Source organism: Gymnoscopelus microlampas (genome assembly GCF_963454915.1).
Source record: "Gymnoscopelus microlampas genome assembly, chromosome: 1".
NCBI lineage: Eukaryota > Metazoa > Chordata > Actinopteri > Myctophiformes > Myctophidae > Gymnoscopelus > Gymnoscopelus microlampas.
In genome coordinates this window covers 7,311,379-7,335,227 of record NC_139962.1, presented here as the reverse complement: position 1 = coordinate 7,335,227, position 23,849 = coordinate 7,311,379, and positions in this window count along the sequence as shown.

Here is a 23,849-nt window from a genome sequence, read left to right as displayed (position 1 = left end):
CACACACACACACACACACACACACACAGGTGATCTTCAGTTTAACCCAGCTTGCGCGCGCACGCACGCACGCACGCACACACACACACACACACACACACACACACACACACACACACACACACACACACACACACACACACACACACACACACACACACACACACACACACACACACACACACACACACACACACACACACACACACACACACACACACACACACACACTCCACAGTTTAACCCAGCTCAGATTACGTACTTTGAGCTCCCTTCACAATTCAATACTGCTTAAACTGTCATCATTACATAAGCATACTTAACCTAAAATTAGCAGTAACCTCTGCTAATTAAGATTTATGCCATAAAAATATATCATCGCTGTCGGGTGTAAAACCTTGCGTGTCCAAAACCATGAATTATGGGTGAGCTGGTGGTGTGATTTTATAGTATTTGGTGACATTGTTGTCAGGACAAAGAATTACATAGTTTTATTTAATGTTCTGGGTCTGCCTGGGCTTCAAGGTTAATGTCAACATTGTGCGTCTGAGTGCAAAACCATTTAATACGTGTTGAGTTATAAGCAATACTTGACTTTTAAAAGCTTTGCAAATACAAACTGAAGTGTTTATGGTTGAAAAGAAAAACGAGTTGAGTGTTCAATGAGCTTTCCTGTATCAGTGGTTCTTTAAGTGGGGTCTGGCGTTGACCCCCCAGGGGTCCTTGAGGGGGGTCCCCAGCTAAATGAGTTAATATAGCATCTAAATCTGTTTAACCACTTTATACATCAGCTATTTGAAAATCGCCGATCTACAAGCTCACAACGTGTCGCATCTAAAAAAGATGTTGTTGAATATTTTTTTAAACATCTTAAACAACTTGTATGCATGGGGTTCTGAGGCAAAAAAAAAATCAGATGGGGGTCCGTGGCCAAATATATTTACATGTGGGAGTCAATGATATGGAAAGGTTTGAAAAACAAAGCCATTGGTTCAAGGACTCTGATGTGTATAAGGGATTTAGCTTTGTATGAATTTGTATTGTGATTGCGCTTTTTGTACAAGTTGTTTGGAATTTGTTATCTACACCACCCGATACCTAGAACTCAAGCCCCTAGATTGGGCTCCAGTCAGCACAAATAATTCCATACATTTCTGCCAGTTTGGCCATTCGGGTCTTATCAGCCTTTTCTTTCGGTGATTCAATGTTAACGCACGTTATCAGCCATTCCTTTGGGTGATTTGTCACATTGAAATACAGCAAAAAACCCCATTCCAGCACCTGCCTCGACGGCGCGCCTCGCTGATCATTAGACTTTCAGGCCCAACCTCCTGGGATTGATTCACGACGGAGGCACGCCGTCAGAAGCGGAATTGAGCCACGAGAGGCACTGCCGAGCGAGCTCAGGCGAACGGGTCGCGGTGCCGAACATTGTGAAGTCCGATTTATGTCCGAGTTATGTCCCGGAAGTAAACGGATGTACCGGAATTTGGCGGAAGTACCGCCCAAGTAAATTACGTAAACGTTTTACAAATATGTTTACATTCTCCGTTAGTGAAACGAGTGTCATGGTTGGTCGAAAAAGATTGTTTCCAGGGGAAATACGTCCGACGGAAGTACCGCCCCTACAGACACTCTCTGCATTAGGTCGTGACCAGGCTGGGAACGAGGCTGATACTGATACTGGCCCATCGCAGTGCGTATTTTCCGGCCAATCACAGCACTTATTTTCTGGCCAATCAAAGCAGGTCTTTTTCCACGACTTGGACAGGTCACGTGCCAATTACATTGAAATCACCGAAATAAAAGGCTGATAAGACCCAAATAGACCCAACTAATTGGGTAGATGAGCCCAACTGGCCCAAATGTATAGGATTTTTTTGTGTTGATTTGGAGCCCAATCTATGGGCTGATAACGTGGAGATCGGCTGTCTACACAGACTACGAGTCTACGAGTTCAGGGGAAGTTGTCTTACCTGCGGACACTATAAAAGGGACACGCAGTATACAACGCTGATGAAGGCTTGACGTTGTTCTGTCTGCTCTGCAGTATACCATGCCAACATATACTATCTAAGTAAAAGTGCCTTAAAAAGGACAGTTCAGTGAGTGAGTGCTCGTATTCTCTTATAGAGATTTATTGTAAACTACCTTTTACATAATCCTATGGTATTGTTAATCCATGTACAAACTAGTACACCTTTACACACCTTTACATATCGACGGACAAAAAAAAATCTAAAAAAGCAAAAATAGCCGATCTACAAGCTCCCAGCACGTCGCAACGCCAGAGCATTCAATTACGGAAGAAAAACATAAAAAGTTGTAAATATGGAGATTGGAGGTTTCAGGCCTGTGGTGTTAATCGATGTACAAACTGTAGACATTCTAAGAGGTGAGAGAAGGATCGATCTACAACACACTGCATAATGAGCACAAGCTGTACCGTCACTGCTATTGAACACATGTCTGTAGGAGGAGTGTCTGCTCTGGAAAACATTCATAGATGATGTGGCCTGAGTCTCTCACACACACGCAGCAGGCACGCACACACATGTGCACACACATGCGCATGCACGTTCACAAACACACACACACACACACGGCCGCACGTTCACACACAGAAGGGGTCATCAAGGGTGTTTTTTGAAGAAGGGGTGCCCCAGTTTGTTTGTATTCTCAGCCATGGTCATGGACACTGGCCTGGGGGCTCAGTTGGAGCTCTATGGGTGAGAGTGACCCATTAAGGACTACAAAGCCTTAATGGACCGACATTAACCAAGATGTATTCAGCTTTAACACTCAGCAGACATGAAATCCACGTGTGTCTGTTATGACAATATTGTCTCAAAGCAACTGGAAAGAATGTATGTAGGTCATTTTCCTTACTGTACCTACATGAACCCTAGCAGCATCCCTATTCTGGACACGTCATAGATGAACAAATCTACAAGCTCACAACATTGATTGATTGAACACGTTTGCCAACAGTACAGCAGTACAGTCAAAAAAGCCCACGCAGACAGACAGACGATGAGGCCCATGCACATTTTTGGGCAGGATTTCCTCTTTTGTCAACAAAAGTGCTCTCAAGACTCTATCTGGAGCCCTCATTCAAAGCCTTTTTGATTATGCTTGCACCTCTTGGTTCTCCAACAACTCAATGTCACTAAAAAACTAAGCTTCAGACCTCCCAAAACAAACTGATTCGACTACTTCTCGGCCTTAAGCTTAAGATTAAGATTCGCATGGGTGACATGGCTCAATTTGATGACCGGCAGCAGTTCCGATAGGAGACACAAAGAGGCTCCTTCGTGTCTCCTACCGGAACCGCTGGTCATCAAATTATTGGCTTAGGAATGCGACAAAAAAAAATGGGGGGGTGACCACTAGTCAATAGGAAAAAAAGGAAATTTTTGGGTGAACTATCCCTTTAATGTCGTATACTGTACCACGTGCTGTTTACAATTCTGACTAACAAGGTATTCAATCAAGCCATCAATCAATGCAGACAGCAGTCTGTGTGTGTCGTTAGTCAGTGGGGGGTCCATCAAGCAGCCTCCCATCGATGGGGGCCCGTCATGCAGCCTCCTCATCGATCTGAACCTTCAGCCTGCTGCTGATGAGGCAGAGTTCACCCAGGATACAAGTACAGCATCACTCTAGTCTCTCTACCACCAGTGGTGGAAAGTAACTAAGTACATTTACTCAAGTACTGCACTTGAGTACAATTTTGAGGATTTTTTTTTTACTTTACTGGAGTATTTCCAGTTTTCAGTACTTTTACTTCGACTCTAATCTCAGTTGGGCTTTTACTTCCACTACAATTATTTGAAAACGTTAGTTACTAGTTACTTTGCAGATATAAATTATTACATTATAAAACATATATTAACCACTTTAGCCCTATTTTATACATAGGCTATTTGAAAATAGCAGATCTACAAGCTCTCAACGCGTCGCAATGCGACGCGTTGAGAGCTTGTAGATCTGCTATTTTCAAACATTTTGGTACTTTACGTATATATTTGGATGCCAATACTTTTGCACTTTTACTCAAGTAACATTTTGAACACAGGCCTTTTTACTGGTAACAGAGTATTTTTATATTGTGGTGTTGCTACTTCTACCTAAGTAAAATATCTGAGTACTTCTTCCACCACTGCGGTTCACCCAGGATACAGCTAAAGCATCAGTCTATAGTCTCTCTCCAGGGGGGTTGGGTGGGTTTGTCATTTGGACAAATACTGTGGCTGTCGGGGGAAAATCTCGTATGTCCAAAACGGTTCCCTTTCTTTCATGTATTACTTTTAAAACATGAACTCGTGAAAATAGCCGATCTACAAGCTCACAACGCCTCGCAAACGAGGCGTTGTGAGCTCGTAGATCTGCTATGTTCACTACTTGTGTGTGACGCTCTTGTATGATGAAGTCAAAACATAAAAGAACAAAACATGAAATAAGGTTAATTCTGCCTGACAGCAACGATTTTAGGGTCTTTTTTTTTTGTCCCAATTTAATTTGGAAACCTTTTCGAAAGAAAAAGGTTTATTACTGTCCTCACCTCATGAAGCCTTGAATTCATGGGGAATTTCTTTATTGTTTTTTGTCAAATTCATGATCCAATATTCCATTATTTGATGAATTTGATGGAAGTAAATAGGAGGCCACTCGTAAAGCAACACTATGTAACTTTGCTCTTCTACCCTGGATTCGAACCCGGTTTCCTGCGCATGCAGGGGCTGACATTTTTACCATTGAGCTAATAGAGCCTGCCTGCTTGCTCAGGGGATAAATGTAATTTTGACCATTAGGTCAGAACGTTGTGTCTAGGTGAGAGGTGAGAAGGGAAGCACGCACATCCAAAAAGTTAAACTTACAGGTGCTGGGCAACAATACTCGACGAGAAGAAAAAGATGTCCGAACACTGTGTAACTGTGAGTTGTTCCTCCTGGGAGCTGTTTCACAGTGTGCGGACATCTTTTTCTTCTCTCAATACTATGTTTTGTGTCTGTTGGGTGTAAACCTCTTACATTATGTCCAAAACAGTTACTGTTGTTATTAGGAATGAAAACAAAGACGCACCACCAGAAAAGGAGGGCTGCATGAAGGCGAGTGAACAGGACGACATCCGGTCAATGCACGAGAATGAGGGCGGTGCCCCCAGAGGCAAATTCAAAGGACGTTTTTTTTTTTGCCGATGAGTTCCCAGATTGATAAAAACTAAACTACAAATAAGCCTTTTCAGGGAATATAAACAAAAGTAAACTAGCAAACTCACTAGCAAAAAAACAATAAAACCTTAACTAAAATTGGTAAAGTCCACATGAAAAATTCCAACCTAAAAAATAAATAAAATAAAATTAACTAACTAACTAACTAACACTAACCTTAACCCTTTGATTAAAACAGATTTTTCAGGTGAATTTCCAGAAAAAGCAATCAGCATGACAGCAGACAGCTACTATGAAAACAGCAGTATAGGAATAAAAGAGGCACTTTTTAAAACCAACTGTACATCCAGCACACGGTCATTTCCATAACTCCAAGGCTGCTGCATATTCATTCAACCAAAAGCTACACTACGCAATTTTAATATTCAGATTAATATTTTTTCTGATGACCTTGAGTCTGCAAATCTTCCTTTGAAACTGCTGACTGACGTGTTTATCCATAACACTTTGATAAACAGCAGTGGTGCAAAGTACAAACATGTTTGTGGTCAATACTTGAGGGGGCCGTGTTTTTTCAATTACCTTTTTTCATTCAGATTTTTCATTCACATTTCTTTTTTTTTTTTAAACAATTATACTTTTCAGCACTTTTTCCTCCACTATAATTATTTGAAAACTTAAGTTACTGGTTAGATTAAATAAGTTTTCCTTCAGCGTTATGATGTTACAGTACGAGGGCCACTACGAACATTCTAATTTGAGATTAAAATGCTGGTGGTGTTGATTGATGTGGTTTTCTATTTTAGTTTGAGCATTAAAAGTGTTTGCTGTGATTCGGTTGAGGATTAGTGTTTATATTCCAGTTAAGATGTAAAGGCTTATTTGTTCTTCAAACAGAAATGTCATTAACTCAGGCAAGAGTTGTTTTTGCATCACTTAGTTTTCAACACCATTGCAGGTAGTGTGTTAAAGTTTGTGTTGTAGTGTTTTGTTATTTATTGGCCAAGGTCTTGTGAGACAAACTCTGTTTACAGCTGTGTTTAGAATAAGTAATACTTTTGAAGTGTTATCCCAGAATCTAACACAGTGAATGTTTCAAAGAATGTTTGTTACTTATATTTGCAGTGGTTCCCCAAACATTTTAGCTCAACACCCAAAAGAGAAACCCAAACTAGTGAAAATATTAGATCTACAAGCTCTACAGCAGGGATGTCAAACTCATTTTGGGGTGCGGGCACATTGGTCAAAAGGTGACTTGATGTGGGCCGGACGGAGTTGCTATACGTCCTCCCGGTGGGGGCTCCTCACTACTGGCGAGCCAGATACCGTATACCACCGCCGTGGCGACACAGAATTGTGATGAATAACCAGTATTACAACATGAATCGACTAACTATGAAACATTTAGAAGAGTGATTCTTTTTTAGCTATTGACATTACTCTTCAGCAAGGACACAGTTCTCCATGAACAATCCCCACAGTCTGCTAGACAGACCCGTTTTCCAGTCCAATACGCCACGTATAGGCCATACAAAGTAGTTTAACCCTTTCAAACCGCGGGAACGTATCTCTATCATTTTAGATTTCTTTGGCTATTCAAAAATAGCAGATCTACAAGCTCATAGCGCGGCACCGAGTGCCGCGCTATGAGCTTGTAGATCTGCTATTTTTGAAAAAAAAATGTGTGCAAATCTTTGAATATATATATTTTTAAAGCAAACATTTGTAAATATTTGGTTCCAGGGACTTCCAGAAGCAGAGATTTGAGTTACAAATGTTCGCTTTGAAAATATATATATATATTCAAAGATTTGCACACATTTTCACGATGTTTTCAAATATAGCAGATCTACAAGCTTGTAGATCTGCTATTTAAAAAAAAAATTATAATGTGTGCAAATCTTTGATTTTTTTCCAGGGACTTCCAGAAGCAATGATTTGAGTTACAAATGTTCGCTTTAAAATATATACATAAGATTTGCACAAATCATCACGATAAAAATAAATAAATAGCAGATCTACAAGCTCATGGCGCGGCGCGCCATGAGCTTGTAGATCTGCTATTTTTGAATAGCCAAATCAGCTCAAATCTAAAATGACACAGATGTGTTCCCGGTCTTAATGGTTTAAAGCCTTTTCTCTGATCCTGCTTGCCTTATACATTAATGCAACGATCAATTATTAGTGTGTTTATGTGAATGACAAGGGGGGGGGGGTTCTGTTCCTCTGGGGAGCTGTCTGTGCACAGTGACTCCTTACTAATAGTGCTGATCGCTGTGTTTATGTGTGCCAGGCGGCCGTCCCACTGCAGGATCGAGCCTCCTGGCAAACCCACAAACCCACAAACCCAACCTCCAGCTGAAACTTCAGGCCTGATGCAACCATCAACCCTCCTCCCGCTCACTTAGATCAGTGATTTGGGGACCCCCCAGGGGAAATAGAAAATAGACGATCTACATTGTAGTTATTTTTGTTAACCCGGAACGCTGTGTAACCACTTGAACCACTATTTTATACTTCGGCTATTCAAAAATAGCAGATAATACAATTGTAGAGCTTGTAGATCTGCTATTTTTGAAAAATCTTGAAAATGTGTGCAAATCTTTGAATATATATTTTCTCAAAGCAAACATTTTGAACTAAAATCTTTGCTTCTGGGGGGTCCGTGGAACAAAATAGTTTGAGATGGGGAGGGGGGGGGGGGGGGGTCCACGGCCAAATACGTATCATTTTGGGGGGTCCTTGACAGAAGTGTGTCCAGTGGAGTTTTCACAGTGAAGGCATGTTTTTTGTTGAGTTGTCAGGATTTGCCACAGCAAACTGTAATCCTCCTCCTGACGCAGAACAAACCAGAGCTTCTCTGTGACGTGATCGCTGTGATTCTCACCGCTTTATAATCTCTGCTGTGACCAACACGATTCCACTGGTGGAAGAAGAAGAAGAAGAAGAAGAAGTACTCTAGCAATATCACGATGTATCGTCTCTGTCGGGTAGAAACCTTACATGTCCAAAGCAGTTACTTTCCAGGATTCAAATTCAAACATAGCAAAAGTAGCAGATCTACAAGCTCGAAACGCGTCGCTTCGCGCCGCGTTTCGAGCTTGTAGATCCGCTACTTTTGATGCTTGTGTGTGACGCTGTAGTTATGATCGAGTAGGGCGTTAATTTGCGGGGAAACTGAAAAAGTTAAAATATTGGAGATAAGAGGTTTCTGCCCGACAGCATGCGTTATGGATTTGACTTTTCCTTGTGGATCCACCATGTTGATGTGGATTGTACTTGTGAAAGATACCGGCCCCTTGGGGACTGTGTGGTTGAACCTATTGTCTTATATTTTTCCTACATTTCTCACAACTTTGTTCAACTTCATTGTGATTCCTACCTACTCCTCACCCCTTCTATCTGTGTGAGAGGAGAGGAGAGGAGAGGTGAATGCACCAGTACTTGAGTAAATGTACTTAAGTAAGAGAGGAGAGGAGACAGAGCATGGGTGAATGCAACAAGCCATGAACTAGCTAGACTCCAAATCAATCATTTCCTCAATAATAAACATCCTATTTACAGCAGCGTTCCCCCCGGGCAGGGATCAAATATTAATACCGTCGGAAAAAAAGTTGTACATTTTGTCTGTATGAGCCACAGAACAGCCATTTGAAAAGCAACTTCAAAGTGGAGCGGAAACACTCACACCCATAATAATCAGGGAGAACTGCAAGTTTCTGAGAAAAGTGGATTATGAGTATTACCCCCCAACCCCACCCCCATGCTATCCAGTAGATAGATATAGATAGATAGATAGATAGATAGATAGATAGATAGATAGATAGATAGATAGATAGATAGATAGATAGATAGATAGATAGATAGATAGATAGATAGATAGATAGATAAAAAAATAGATAGATAGATAGATAGATAGATAGATAGATAGATAGATAGATAGATAGGTAGATAGAAAAATAGATAGATAGATACAGTAGATAGATAGATAGATAGATAGATAGATAGATGTAGATAGATAGATAGATAGATAGATAGATAGATAGATAGATATAGATATAGATTTTCATTGTATCAAATGTGCTTCCTATACAAACCCATTGTAACTTCAAACTAATTGAAAACACCCGTCCTTGGTTCTGATGACTCATATTGTATGTTTTTTCAATTACTTTTTTCATTTTATTTGAATATTTTTTTAATGGAAAACATTTAATAAAATGGTAAAATAAAATAAAATACATTTAAAAAGTACTTGAAAAAACACGGCCCCCTCACAAATTAAAAGGACAATATCAGTCACCGGAACCAAGGATGAGTGTTTTAAATTAGTCTAACATGGTTAAAATGGAGTTTGAAGTTAGAATGGGTTTGTATAGGAATGTGTCTGATAAAATGAATATCACATCTCTAAATACTGAATCAAGCAACTTCTTGTTCCAAAACGTCTGGGATGTTCATAAAAGCATGAGTTGACGTTAAAATGACCCCAAACATGTTTGAAAGTGAAATAACCCTTTAAACTTTCCCAAAGAGAAGAAATATGAATAAAGGTATGCTTGGAAAATGGTCTGAAAATAGCGTAAATGCCCAAAATGACTGTCTTGTTTATGCCCAAAATGACTGGCTATCCCCACGGGGGTTGTAGCAATTTGTGGCAATTGTTGAAATAGCTAGGCCTGAAATGTCAACATGTTCAGGCAAATGCATTTATATTTATAAAGCACACATTTATTCTAAAGTAGCCAATTTAACATCGAGGTGCCCAGGGACTTATCACGAGCCCACTCTTGTGGTTACAGTTCTACTTTGTGGCATTATTTGCTACTTTTACATAAGTATACCATCAGAGTAGTTCTTCCGGCAGTGATAAATAAGCACAGTGATTAATGTTGAGTGAAAGGCTCCAGGCTGCAGATGAAGGCAGATGCCTGACTGTGTCATGAGCAGGTGTAAAGTAACTAAGTACGTGTACTGTACTTAAGTAAAGTGTTGAGGTATTTTTACTTCACTGGAGTAAATCTCAGAGGCAAATATTGTACTTTTTGCTCCACTACAATGATTTGAAAACTGGTTACTAGTTACTTTGTAGATTTTGATTATTATTACAAAAGCACTTCAGACCTACTTTGGCCATTTTGAATGTAGCCGATCTACAAGCCCACTATTTTACTTTTTAACAGACTATTTCTACAATAGGGTATTGATACTTTTACTTGAGTAAAACATGTGAGTACTTCTTCTTACATAGCACATTAAACACACAAAATACATGCACTCAAGTACTGTACTTAAGTACAATTTTGAGGTATTTGTACTTTACTTGAGTAAGCTCCACCACATCTCAGTGACACATATTGTACTTTTACTCCAATTCAATCATTTGAAAATGTTAGTTACTAGTTACTTTGCAGATATAAATGACTACATTATAAAACACACATTAACCACTTCACGTGCGCGTTGCAAGCTTGTAGATCTGCTATTTTCAAACATTTTAGTACTTTTACTTTTGGTACTTTAAGTACATTTTGATACCAATACTTTTGTCCTTTTAGTAGTAAATTCCGGACTTTTACTTGTAACGGAGTATTTCTTTATTGCAGTATTGATACTTTTACTTGAGTAAAACATTTGAGCACTTTTTCCACCAATAGAGTAGTGGTCCCGGTAGACAGTGATACATAAGCACAGTGATTATGTTGTGTGAAAGGTTTCAGGCTGCAGATGACTGAGCGATCTCATGCTGTGCTGTGTTGGACTCACAGTAATCCTCCTCAACACCTCCCTGCTGCAAGGTCCTTCACACTGCACAGCCGGCCTGTCAAAGCTGCTTAGCCGAGACAACTGCATTTCCCCTCTGTCTGTCAGCCACAAAACCTTAGTATCTTCACCACGTTTCAAAACATGTTTAAAGGGCTCGATTTAAATGCCTGGATACAACTCCCAAAGGTGGGAAAGAAATCTAAAATAACTGCTCCATTGACTAGATCAGTGGTTCTCAAACTTTTTCATGTCAAGGACCCCCCAAATGGACACTTATCAACCCGCGGACCCCCATTTGAAAAGATAAGCCAGGGACCCCAATAAGAGAAGGTTTTTACGGCTCTCTAGCAGTGATTCTCAACCATTTTAATTACAAGTCAAGGACCCCCCAGTTTAACATGCATTAGGGCTACGGAACCCCATTTAATGGCATTTATACCTCTGGGACCCCAATTCATATTGTAAAATCAATGTTAATTTAACTCTGAGAGTGTACAAATGGAACCAAATGGACCCGTTAGGGTCCATTTGGTTCCATTTGTACACTCTCAGAGTTACACACCCATAAGGGTCCATTTGGTTCCATTTGTACACTATCAGAGTTACACACCCATAAGGGTCCATTTGGTTCCTGTCCATCATTTAGCTGGGGACCCCCTGGGCCCCTGGAACCCCCTCAAGTACCCCTGGGGGTCCCCGGACCCCACTTTGAGAACCAATGGACTAGATAAACTATAATGGCAAACCCAAAGCAGGGACTCCAGGTTCAAAGTGGTTAAAAATCAGGACACATCGACCCGCAAAATGTTCTATACCGGCGTTATAAAATAAATAAAAGTCAAATAATGACAGATATATGGACCAAACTAATATATCAGTCAGGCTCTAGTAGCTGCGGTAGCATTGGTCAACATTTTGTGGGCAGCAGCAGCTGCTGTTAGTATTTATACAAAATGTTGACCCGAGGAATGCATTCATGCATTTTGTAATGTTCTGTTCTGCTCACCTAACCCTCTGTCTCGTTCGAAATGCCCAACACACACTAGCCTACGACTACTTTTCATGGTAGTTTGAAAAAGGTTTTCAAAATGTGTCAAAATCTTTTCTTTTTTTTAAAATAGACGATCTACAAGCTGAGCTCACAACGTGTTGCAAAGTCGAGAGCTTGTAGATTGGCTATTTTTCTCTCGGCATGGCGACTTGCTCGCCTAATGGCTCGCTTGGCCGGTGCCTCTTGTGGCTCAAGTCCTTTTCAGACAGCAAGTCTCCGTCTGAAGTTTTTTCCTAACTAGTTCCTAACTTAATATCAGTACTGAGCGTTCCGCTGGGGTTAGTTCTACTGGGTCTCTTCTCCACTCATCCCTCCCTAACACTTTAGTCTAGTTTTTATTTGTTGATGAAATTGGCAATGTCTTTCGTCAGAAAAAGACAGCTTTTGTCAGTGAAAAAAGGTACTGTAGGCTACGAACATTTTTAGTTTTAATCGACAAAATCAACACTGGTTGCGAGTCATACAACCGTCTCATCTCAGTGAGAGAACTGACTGATCAACTGTTTTTCTTTCATGTTCCATCCTGTTTGATGCAGGAGCACTGATACTTATAACTACTTTGTAACCACTTTCATCTCCTGTGAGCGAAAGTCATGGAAAAAATAGTCTATGAACAGGTCAACAAGTATCTTGCCGAGAAAAATCTAATCTACAAATTCCAATCTGGTTTCAGAACAAACCACTCCACTGACACATGCCTTCTCTATTTGAACGACTCTATCAAACAAGAGATCGAAAAGGGGAAATATTGCGGCATGGTCATGCTGGACCTCCAGAAGGCCTTTGACACCGTTAATCACCCAATTATGATCAATAAGCAATAGGTTTTGATGACACGTCAGTGAACTGGATGAGATCCTACCTGGAAGGGAGGGAGCAAGTGGTGGAAGTAAACGGCACCCAGTCCCCCCCCTCCCAGTGACTTGTGGTGTTCCTCAAGGAAGTATACTAGGACCCTTACTGTTCCTGATATATGTGAATGACATGTCTTCAGCCTGCGACTGCAACCTGTTCCTGTTCGCAGATGACTCGGCCCTGCTAGTCTCGGACAGGGACAGGCTGCAGGTTGAGAAAACTCTCAGCTCGGAACTCAACAAGATCTGCATCTGGCTCTCCGACAACAAGCTTTCATTACACCTGGGTAAAACGGAATGCATCCTCTTTGGGTCCACTCCTAACCTTAGAAAGGCAGAGAGTTTCACGATCAAAGCGGGTGATGATATCATCAAAAGAAAAAACGAAATTACCTATCTGGGCTCTATCTTGGAGGCTGACCTCTCTGGTGACAAAAATGCTGAAAAAACGATCAAAACGGTCCACAAAAAAACACGCTATTTGGGGAGGATTGATCGTCTAGTCAGTAAGAATACTCTGAAGACTCTTGCAGTGGCCCTCATACAAGGTCATTACGATTATGCATGCACCTCGTGGTATCACAACACCTCCAAGGCCTTAAAAACAAGGCTCCAAACATCCCAAAACAAACTTGTAAGGCTACTTCTTGGCCTCAATTACAAAACCCATCTAACCCCTGATCATTTTGATAGGATTGGATGGCTTAGGGTTGAGGACAGAGTACAGCAACTTGCTATGGGCCTGGTCTTCAAGATATACCACAACATTGGGATCCCCCTCTATTTGTCAAAATACTTCCAAAATGTTAATGATGTCCATGGTCACAATACCAGAGGCAGCTCCACAAACCTTGTCCAACCCTTTTTTGGCTCAACAAAGGGAAGTAACTCGTTCTCATGCTATTCATCAAAAACGCCCTACCAAAAGGAGTAAAGGAGTGTAAAACCCTACTCTCTTTCAAAACTGCCCTAAAGATACACCTTCAGGAGGCTGCAATTGGAAAATGGCCCCTGTCTAAGTCCTAACCTAATCATAATAATAAAAAGTCAGCATTTCGCGTCCACCAAATTCATGCAGTTTTAATATCTTCTCTGTCGGGTGGAAACCTCGTAATTGTATTAATTAATATAATATTATGTCCAAAACTGTTAACTTTTCAGGATTCGAAATCCAAAATGAATAGACAAGCTCAAGTCGTGCTCGACAAGCTCAAAACGCGTCGCTTCGCGTCACATTTCGAGCTTGTAGATCTGCTATTTTTGATGCTGCGTGAAGCACTAGTATGATTAATATACGAAAAAACACAAAAAGTTAAAATACGGAGATGGGATGTTTCTGCCCAACAACAACGATATATTTCAGCACTATGTTTCGGCCCTTCGCTATTGTTATCAAAGTCAGTAATTATTATGCAGTGGTGTAAAGTAACTGAGTACATTTACTCAAGTACTGTACCTGTAATTTTGAGGTACTTTTACTTTACTGGAGTATTTCCAATTATCAGTACTTTTACTTCTACTCCACTACATCTCAGAGGCAAATATTGTACTTTTACTCCACTACAATTATTTGAAAACTTACTTTGCAGATATAAATGATTACATTATAAAACATACATGAACCACTTTAGCCCTATTTTATACCTAGGCTGTTTGAAAATAGTCGATCTACAAGCTCACAGCGCGTCGCATCGCGACGCGTTGTGAGCTTGTAGATCGGCTATTTTCAAACATTTTAGTACTTTTACTTTTGGTACGTTAAGTACATTTTGATACCAATACTTTTGGACTTTCACTTGTAACAGAGTACAGTACTTCTACATTGCAGTATTGATACTTTTACTTAAGTAAAACATTGGAGTACTTTTTACACCGCTGTTATTATGGCCGTCTGGTCAAAAAAGAGATGCTGCCTCAGGCAGCCCTGCTCTCCGTCCAGCATGTATGTGACCCGAGGAATGCATTCATGCATTTAGTAATGTCCAGCTCACTCTCTCCTCTCTGTCTCGCTCAAAATGCCCAACAGGCAACAGTGACCCGACCGCTGAACAGCGTCTCATGTTGCCTCTGCACTCTTTCTTCACTGTTTCTCTGCCTTTGTAGCAGGATGAATAAGAAAGAAGAAAAAAAAAACGCTGAGAAGTGATGGTCCTCCTGCCTTAACCCATTAAGACTGGGAACGCATCTGTGTCATTTTAACATTTCTTTGGGCTATTCAAAAAATAGCAGATATACAAGCTCACAGCGCAGCATAGAGTGCCACGCAATGAGCTTGTAGATCTGCTTTTTTTTTTTTTGCAAACCTTTGAATATATATATATTATTTTTAGCATTTTAAAGCAACTCAAATGTTTGCTTCTGGGGGGGGTCTCTGGAAAAATAAAATCCGTCCGTGAATACATATCATTTTGGGGGTCCTTGACATGAAAAAGTTTGAGAACCACTGATATTATAGCAACATAAGTAAAAAAAATAAAATAAAAACAAATAGTTAAAAATGTTCGCTTTAAATATATGTTTTCACTAGTTTAAAAAAAAAATAGCAGATCTGCAAGCTCATAGTGCGGCACTCGGTGCCGCGCTATGAGCTTGTAGATCTGCTATTTTTGCATTTTTTGAATAGCCAAAGAAATCTAAAAAACGACACAGCTTTGCCGGTCTTAATGGGTTAATGGTCTCCACCTCATGAGCTATTTGAAATTCTAATGTTTACCATCCCCTCTGCCTCAAGAAGTCAGAGAAAAGAGCCGCAACTTCTTGACAAAGTCATTCCATAATTCATAACGTCTCTCCCCCCCTCTCTCTCCACCAATGTCCAGCCATTCTGCCATAAATAAAGCACCAGATTTTCATCTCTGTGTGTGATATGATAAACAACCTTTAATCCGCTACGACCGGTAACTCATCTGTGTCATTTTGAGATATATTTGGCTATTCAAAAAAATAGCAGATATACAAGCTCATAGCGCGGCACCGAGTGCCGCGCTATGAGCTTGTAGATCTGCATTTTTTTGGGGAAAAATAGTGAAAATGTGTGCAGATCTTTGAATATATATATTTTTAAAGCGAACATTTGTAACTCAAATTTTTTGCTTCTGGGGACTAATGTCTTCTAAATCCTAACAGTTTTAAATAAACTAATAATTATGTTGCTATAATATCAGTGGTTCTCAAACTTTTTTCATGTCAAGGACCCCCAGAATTATATGTATTTGTCCACGGACCCCCAAATCAAAATATTAACTTCCAGGGACCCCCAGAAGCAAAGATTTGGGTTAAAAATTAATATTATATTGAAAGATTTGCACACATTGTCACGATTTTATTTTCACAAATAGCAGATCTACAAGTTCATATGAGCTTGTATATCTGCTATGTTTGAATAAGAAATAAAAAATGACACAGATGTGTTCCCTTTCTTAAAGGGTTAAACAATGTGATATCGTGCCCACAAGAAAGATAGATTCAGAGAAATAAATAACCATTTGAATTTTGAGCATGAATAACCTATTCACATTCCCACACATTATTATGGTTTATTAAACCATTACCATACATACCAATGCTGTCAGGAGGAAACCTGGTATGTTCTAGACCGTTACTTTTCCGTAAAGGAGAAAACAAAACAGAACCTCCAATGGATCCAACGTAGTTATTATTATTTTAGTTGTTAATGCATTTCATTGGTTCAATATAAATAAACTCCACACACACACTTAACGATTTTCAACCCCACCTCCTGATTGTGGGCATGTCATTAAAGGGCAAACACTGTGCAAAAAAAAAAGGATTAAAAAGTTGAAATATGGAGATAGAAGGTCTGCCTGACCGCAATGTTAGATTATAGTGAGCTACTTCGTTGGTATGATAATATAGCGGTCCCCCAGGCGAGGAAGGACAGCCATTGGAAGTCCTACTTGTCCTTGTCTGAGAAATTACAGCCAGTGGGGGTCGTGTCCCATTAATCACACACTGATTATAGTATTGATCTCACACAACATGTGTAGTAGGACATTGGTCGGGGTCAAAGTGGGGTCTGGGGGGGGGGGGGGGGGGGTTACCAGGGGGTCCCCTGCAGCGAAATTAGTTAATATAGCGTAACAATCATTTGAACCACTTTAACCATACTTTATACTTTGGCTTCAACGATAGCAGATATGCAAGCTCAACTAACGCAACTACTACTACTACTGGCGGCCGTGAGCTTGTAGATCTGCTATTTTATTCTTTAATCTTGAAAAGCTGTGCAAATCTTTGAATATATATATTTTAAAGCAAACTCAAATAACTCAAATCTTTGCTTCTGGGGGTCCCTGGAACAAAATATTTTGAGACGTGGGTCCGTGGCCAATTACATATAATTTTGGCGGTCCTTGACATGAAAAAGTTTGATAACCACTGTTGTACGATTCCCAGTTGAAAGGCCTCACCACCACACTGGAAACATATAGGCTACTGCTTTGTTTACGTAGAATGAACATGCTTTCTAACGGCAGGAACATAAACATCCATTTAATCCATTCAATCCGGGAACACGTCTGTGATTTTAAGATTTCTTTGGCTATTAAAAAATTGCAGATCTACAAGCTCATACACGCTGTGAGCTTGTAGATCAACTGTTTGAAAATGTTTTTCAAAATAGCAATAAAATGGCCCAAAAGGGCGCACGGTGGCGCAGTCGGTAGCACTGTCGCCTCACAGGTAGAAGGTCCTGGGTTCGATTCCCGCCAGGGACGCTGTGGGCGCTGGGGGGCGTGTCTTCTCCTCCGCATCATCAGCGCCCATACCCTAGGTGGGGTTGGCAAAAGGGCTCACTCTGTGTGGAGTTTGCATGTTCTCCCCGTGTCTCCTAGGGCATTGGTTCTCAAAGTGGGGTCCGGGGACCACCAGGGGTACTGGAGGGGGTTCCAGGGGGTTCCAGAGGGTCCCCAGCTAAATGATGGACAGGAACCAAATGGACCCTTATGGGTCTGTAACTCTGAGAGTGTACAAATGGAACCAAATGGACCCGTTAGGGTCCATTTGGTTCCATTTGCACACTCTCAGAGTTAAATTAACATTGGTTTTACAATGTGAATTGGGAGGTACAGTATAAATGCCATTAAATGGGGGTCCGTAACCCTAATGCATGTCAAACTGGGGGTCCTTGAAATGAAAATGGTTGAGAATCACTGCTAGAGAGCCGTAAAAACCTTCTCGTATTGGGGTCCCTGGCTTATCTTTTCAAATGGGGGTCCGCGGGGTAATAAGTGTCAATTAGGGGGTCCTTGACATGAAAAAGTTTGAGAACCACTGTCCTAGGGTAGTTAATACCCTCACGAAAAAACATGTAGTAATCCTGGTCGCAATACCGCCTCCCCCATGACAGCCGGGGCGCCTGATGGAGGGAAAGGAACTGGTTGGAATAACGTGTTCCTTCCACGCGCTACGTCTTACCAGGGAAACTCCCCCCTGTCAGGTGACAAGAAGGTCAGTTGGCTCTCATGCACTGAAGGCGGCATGAGCTCGGCTCTGGACTCCCTAGGTTGGCGGGGGGAGTGTAGCGTCCAGGATCACTTAGCTAATTGGCACCGAGTGAAAAAAGGTTGCAAAATTGTGGAATATATATATATATATATATATATTTTTTTTTTAAAGGAAACAAAAAAAAATGTCCCAAAGGGCCTGACTGCCACTGCACAGCATTCTGAAATACCCTCCCTCTTTAACCCATTTCTATCCAGGAACGCATCTGTGTTATTTTTAGATTACTATTCAAAAATAGCAGATATGTAGATCTGCTATTTTTGAAAAAAAATAGAAAGATGTGTGCAAATCTTTGAGTATAATAAAAAAGTATTTATATATATCTAACTATATAAATGGCGACCGACTTCCGCACCCTCGGTGGCGACACCCCACAGCTCTGTTATCGAATAAACAACGCACCGCCAGACCACATGTCGCCAACTGACTCGCCACGGCGCCCGCACTGAATTTACGCCGCGCGTAGGGGACATCTCACTGCTCACTACACCTTTTCCACCGCGCAACATAATTAATTCTACTCACCAAATGTCAGACAAAACGGAAGGGGAGCCAGCTTCGTACCGTTTACCGTGCGCACGACCTAATCACCACAACAGCAGGCAGCCGGTGCGGGGGCTTTTTCCTTTTTTTCCCAAAAAAAATTTTGGTCACCATTTTCTCCAGGAACCATTTCTGGTGTAACGCCACCTGGGTTGCCAGGTTTGCACAGCCAGCGCCAGAAACAAGCAACCACCTTCATGAAAAAAAAAAAAAACACCGAAATGGTCCGCAATGTTCCAGGGGTGTCCCCGCGCGTCCCAACACTCCACAGGGGGTCAGTGGACCAGCAGGGGGTTCGCGGACCCCCTGTGGACCCCCTGAAACATAACAAATATAATTTCTTCAAATTTGTTCCTGTTTTCAAAAAAACTTTTCCACAGTTTTACTCCGGCAATTTGGGTCCCCCAATCTACACACGGCCACGCTGGGCCCCGTGCGCGGCTGGGGTTGAGGGGGGCGTAGCCCCCCGAAACTCTAGTATATATATATATATATATACTCGGTGCCGCGCTATGAGCTTGTATATCTGCTTTTTTTTTAATAGCCAAATTAAGTGACACAGATACGTTCCCGGTCTTAATGGGTTAAATAACTGTATAATCCCCTCCCTCTTTAATGTACTGTATCAAATAATGAGCCGTTTAAAACGTGAACTTGTGGCGCGCCGTCTCGTTTGCACGAGCAGAACGTATTTCTTTACTTAACACTAACGGCCCTTTTAAGATGACATTAATAATCCTAAAAAGGAAGGATTGATTATGTTTTTTTTCTGATTCAAAGTGGGGTGTCACTAATGAGCAAAAAAATAATAGATATATTTTCTGTCATATTTATTCGAATCATTCAGCTATTAAACGTGAATGTTGTCTGACATAGTGGACAAAAAAACATAAAACAAAGATGACTTGAAGGGACAAACCTAGAGGAAAAACCTTTATACTATTAGAATATCAACCATTTTAAACGACTTCCTAACAGGCCTTAATGAAAAAGGAACATTTGTAGGCAGTGCACACGCTTGTGTCTGAAGACAATTCACAGCCTTAAGCCACTTGGTAAACAAACACACAAAACTAATCCTCTTGTGATTCAACGAATACAACAGGCCTCTGCAACACATTACAAACGTAATAGTATGTGTTCGCAGAGATAACGTTTGTACTATTTACTACTAATGCTACTATGACTTATTATATGCTATACTACGCTACTCACTCATGCTGCAAGAAATAATCACTGATGTACCCACATGAACCCTATAGCACATTGGTTCTCAAAGTGGGGTCCGGGGACCCCCAGGGGTACTTGAGGGAGTTCCAGGGGGTACCCAGCTAAATGATGGATAGTTAGGAACCAAATGGACCCATGGGTCTGTAACTCAGAGAGTGTACAAATGGAACCAAATGGACCCTAACGGGTCCATTTGGTTCCATTTGTACACTCTCAGAGTTATATTAACATTGTTTTTACAATATAAATTGGGGTCCCAGAGATAGAAATGCCATTAAATGGGGGTCCATAGCCTAATGCGTGTCAAACTGGGGGTCCTTGAAATTAAAATGGTTGAGAATCACTGCTAGAGGTGTAAAATTCTTCTCTTATGGGGGTCCTTGGCATATCTTTTCAAATGGGGGTCCGTGGGCTAATAAGTGTCAATTTGGGGGTCCTTCACATGAAAAAGTTTGAGAACCCCTGCTATAGCATCCCTGCTCTGGGCATGCCGTGATGGGAGAGCATCCGGCAAAATAGTCGCTCTTCAACCTCACAAGGTATAATAGCCGACTTCTGCGTATGTTGCGTTTCTAAGAGAATAGCTCAGAATCATCTTTATTGTCACATCACAGGTTTACAGTAGTAAAAGTAAAAAAAGTGGGTGAAATTCGTTCTCGTACATCGTTCCCATCGCAACGTTATTTCCATAGAAAGAAGAGGCTCAGGAAGAACAGCGGGGGGGGGGGGGGGGGGGGAGGGAGATCAAACAAGAGAACAAAAAAAGACAGGTTATCTACATATTTACACTAGTACCTGAGATAAGATAAGAAAAGCTGTTCTACAAGCTCACGCGTCGTGAGCTATTTTCACCGAAGACATTTGGTGTAGAGGGGGAGGGAGGGGGGGGGGGGTGGATAGTATAGACCCCTGTGGGACCCTCGGTCAACAAAGTATAGGGTTTGAATCTGACCAGAGTCTATCTAGCTTATACTGCATGTCTACAGGTTACTGTATAGACGGACGCGTACAGATTTCACAATGGCGTACGCAAGTCTGAACTTACTTTTTGTCTTCCTTCCATACAGACACAGCAGAGCTACTGGCTCAGACATAACATTGGATATAAAAATGTATAGGCCTACAAAAAGTTATGCTATTATATACACACTTCTCTCTCTGTGGCAGATTGTGACTCTGGCCCACCAGTGAGGAGTGGTGTAAAGTAACTAAGTACATTTACTCAAGTACTGTACTTAAATACAATTTTGAGGTACTTTTCCAATGTTCTGTACTTTTCCAATGTTCTGTACTTTTACTTCTACTACACAACATCTGAGAGGCAAATATTGTACAGTACTTCTCCTCCACTACAATTATTTGAATTCTTTAGTTACTAGTTACTTCGTAGATTTTGATCGTACATTTCGGCCATTTGAAAATAGCCGATCTACAAGCTCACAATGCGTCGCGATGTGACGCATTGTGAGCTTGTAGATCGGCTATTTTCAAAAAGCTTTTCATACATTTGAAAACATGTGAAATGGGACATTCTGCATAATGAGAACTTTTACGTTTGGTACTTAAGTACATTTTGATACCAATACTTTTGTACTTTCACTCGAGTAAATTTTGAATTCCAGACTTTTTCTTGTATTTTTACATTGCAGTATTGATACTTTTACATAAGTAAAGACATGCGAGTACTTTTTTTCCACCCCTGCCAGTGAGTATATACATACATACATACATACATACATACATACATACATACATACATACATACATACATACATACATAGAGCAGCATCTTCGGGGGTGTGACGACCCTTTCAATTAAGCTAAGAGCTCGTCATAAGCTGCATTACTGTTATTGCTAAGGAGGCACACTGGTGACAAATGTCTGAGTGTGTGACATATGGGCACCGAACTATTTCAAACCAGAGCCTGGAACACCAAATATTAATTAGAGAGCTGCTCTCTGAAGGCTTCGTTAGTCTTCCACTATTTAGATTATTATGGGCTGTCTGGCTGTGTGGCTGCATGGGCTTTTCTTTTGACTTTTAACCCATTAAGACCAGGAAAGCATCTGTAATTTTAGATCTCTGGCTATTCAAAAAATAGCAGATCTACAAGCTCATAGCGCGGCACCGAGTGCCGCGCTATGAGCTTGTATATCTGCTATGTTTGGAAAATCTTGAAAATTTGTGCAAATCTTTGAATATATATATATATATTCTTAAGGTGAACATTTGTAACTCAAATCTTTGCTTCTGGGGGTCCCTGGAACAACATATTTTGAGATGGGGGTCCATGGCCAAATACATATCTAAAAATGTTTTCAAAATCCTAACAGTATGTTGCTATATCAGTGGTGCTCCAACTTTTTCATGTCAAGGATGTATTTGGTGGATTTGACCGTGGACCCCCATCTCAAAACATGTTTTTCTAGGGACCCCCAGAGGCACAGATCGAGGTAAAAAAAAATCTCTTTAAAACACATTCTCTTTGACACAGATGTGTTCCCGGTCTTAATGGGTTAAGGGTCTCTCTGCTCGACTCACTGAAAGAAAATATACTTGAATATTATATGTAGTTGCTGTCAGGCAGAACCCTCTTATCTCCATATTCTAACGTTTTGCGTCGTTTTTTTCTCTCGTAAATGAATGCTCTACTTGATCATACTACGGAGTCAAACACAAGTATCAAAAATAGCAGATCTACAATTTTTGCTGTTTTTGAATTTGAATCCTGAAAAGTAACATCTTGGACACCTGCCAGAGACTATTTGTTTGACATGTTTATGTTCACATGCACCATATGAATGCCACACACACACACACACACACACACACACACACACACACACACACACACACACACACACACACACACACACACACACACACACACACACACACACACACACACACACACACACACACACACACACTCAAAGGACCACAATGGAAGTAATTAGCTTTCAAGACATCTGTGTTTTATCCTTTTGACAGATGTAGCAACAAATGTTACTGCATTTTGTCAATAAAGACAATCAATCCTTCAATCAATCAATCACATAGTTATCCACAGCGTATTAATGAAAACCACCAGGGGGCCAAATGGACCCTCACATGTCCGTAACTCTGAGACCCTTACGGGTCCATTTGGTTCCATTTGTACACTCTCAGAGTTAAATTAACACTGAGGTGTTTTACCGTGTATTGCGGTCCCAGAGATGTAAACAAATTGTATCAAATGTACATCAGACTGGGGTGGGGGTTAGGGGGGGGATGTCTAAATCAAATAAAGAAGGTTGACAATGACCGTTCTAGTCTAAATCAACTTATATATCCTCAGTGAATTAACTCCCATGTCTCCTCTGGTCAACATCAAAACCTCTGCTTCCCGTCTAACCCAGCAAGCTGGGTCAACACAGACAGACAAGACGTGTTGGGCAAACACAGCCATGCAAAGACAATCACTGCTAATTAAGCACACTTTGTAATCAGCTCGATAAACACGTTTTGTTAATCATTCACTCTTTTCACACAGTAGCTTCTGTACTGCCGGCATGACAAATCTAATAGCTCACAATAATAGTTCAAAACTCTTTCCATCAAGAAATTAAGTAATGTACTTGAACATTTCATGTTGGTGTCACACACTTCTAAAGAAAATCTCTCTCAGCCCACATGTTATAGGCTATGGCGTCATTTGTTGAAG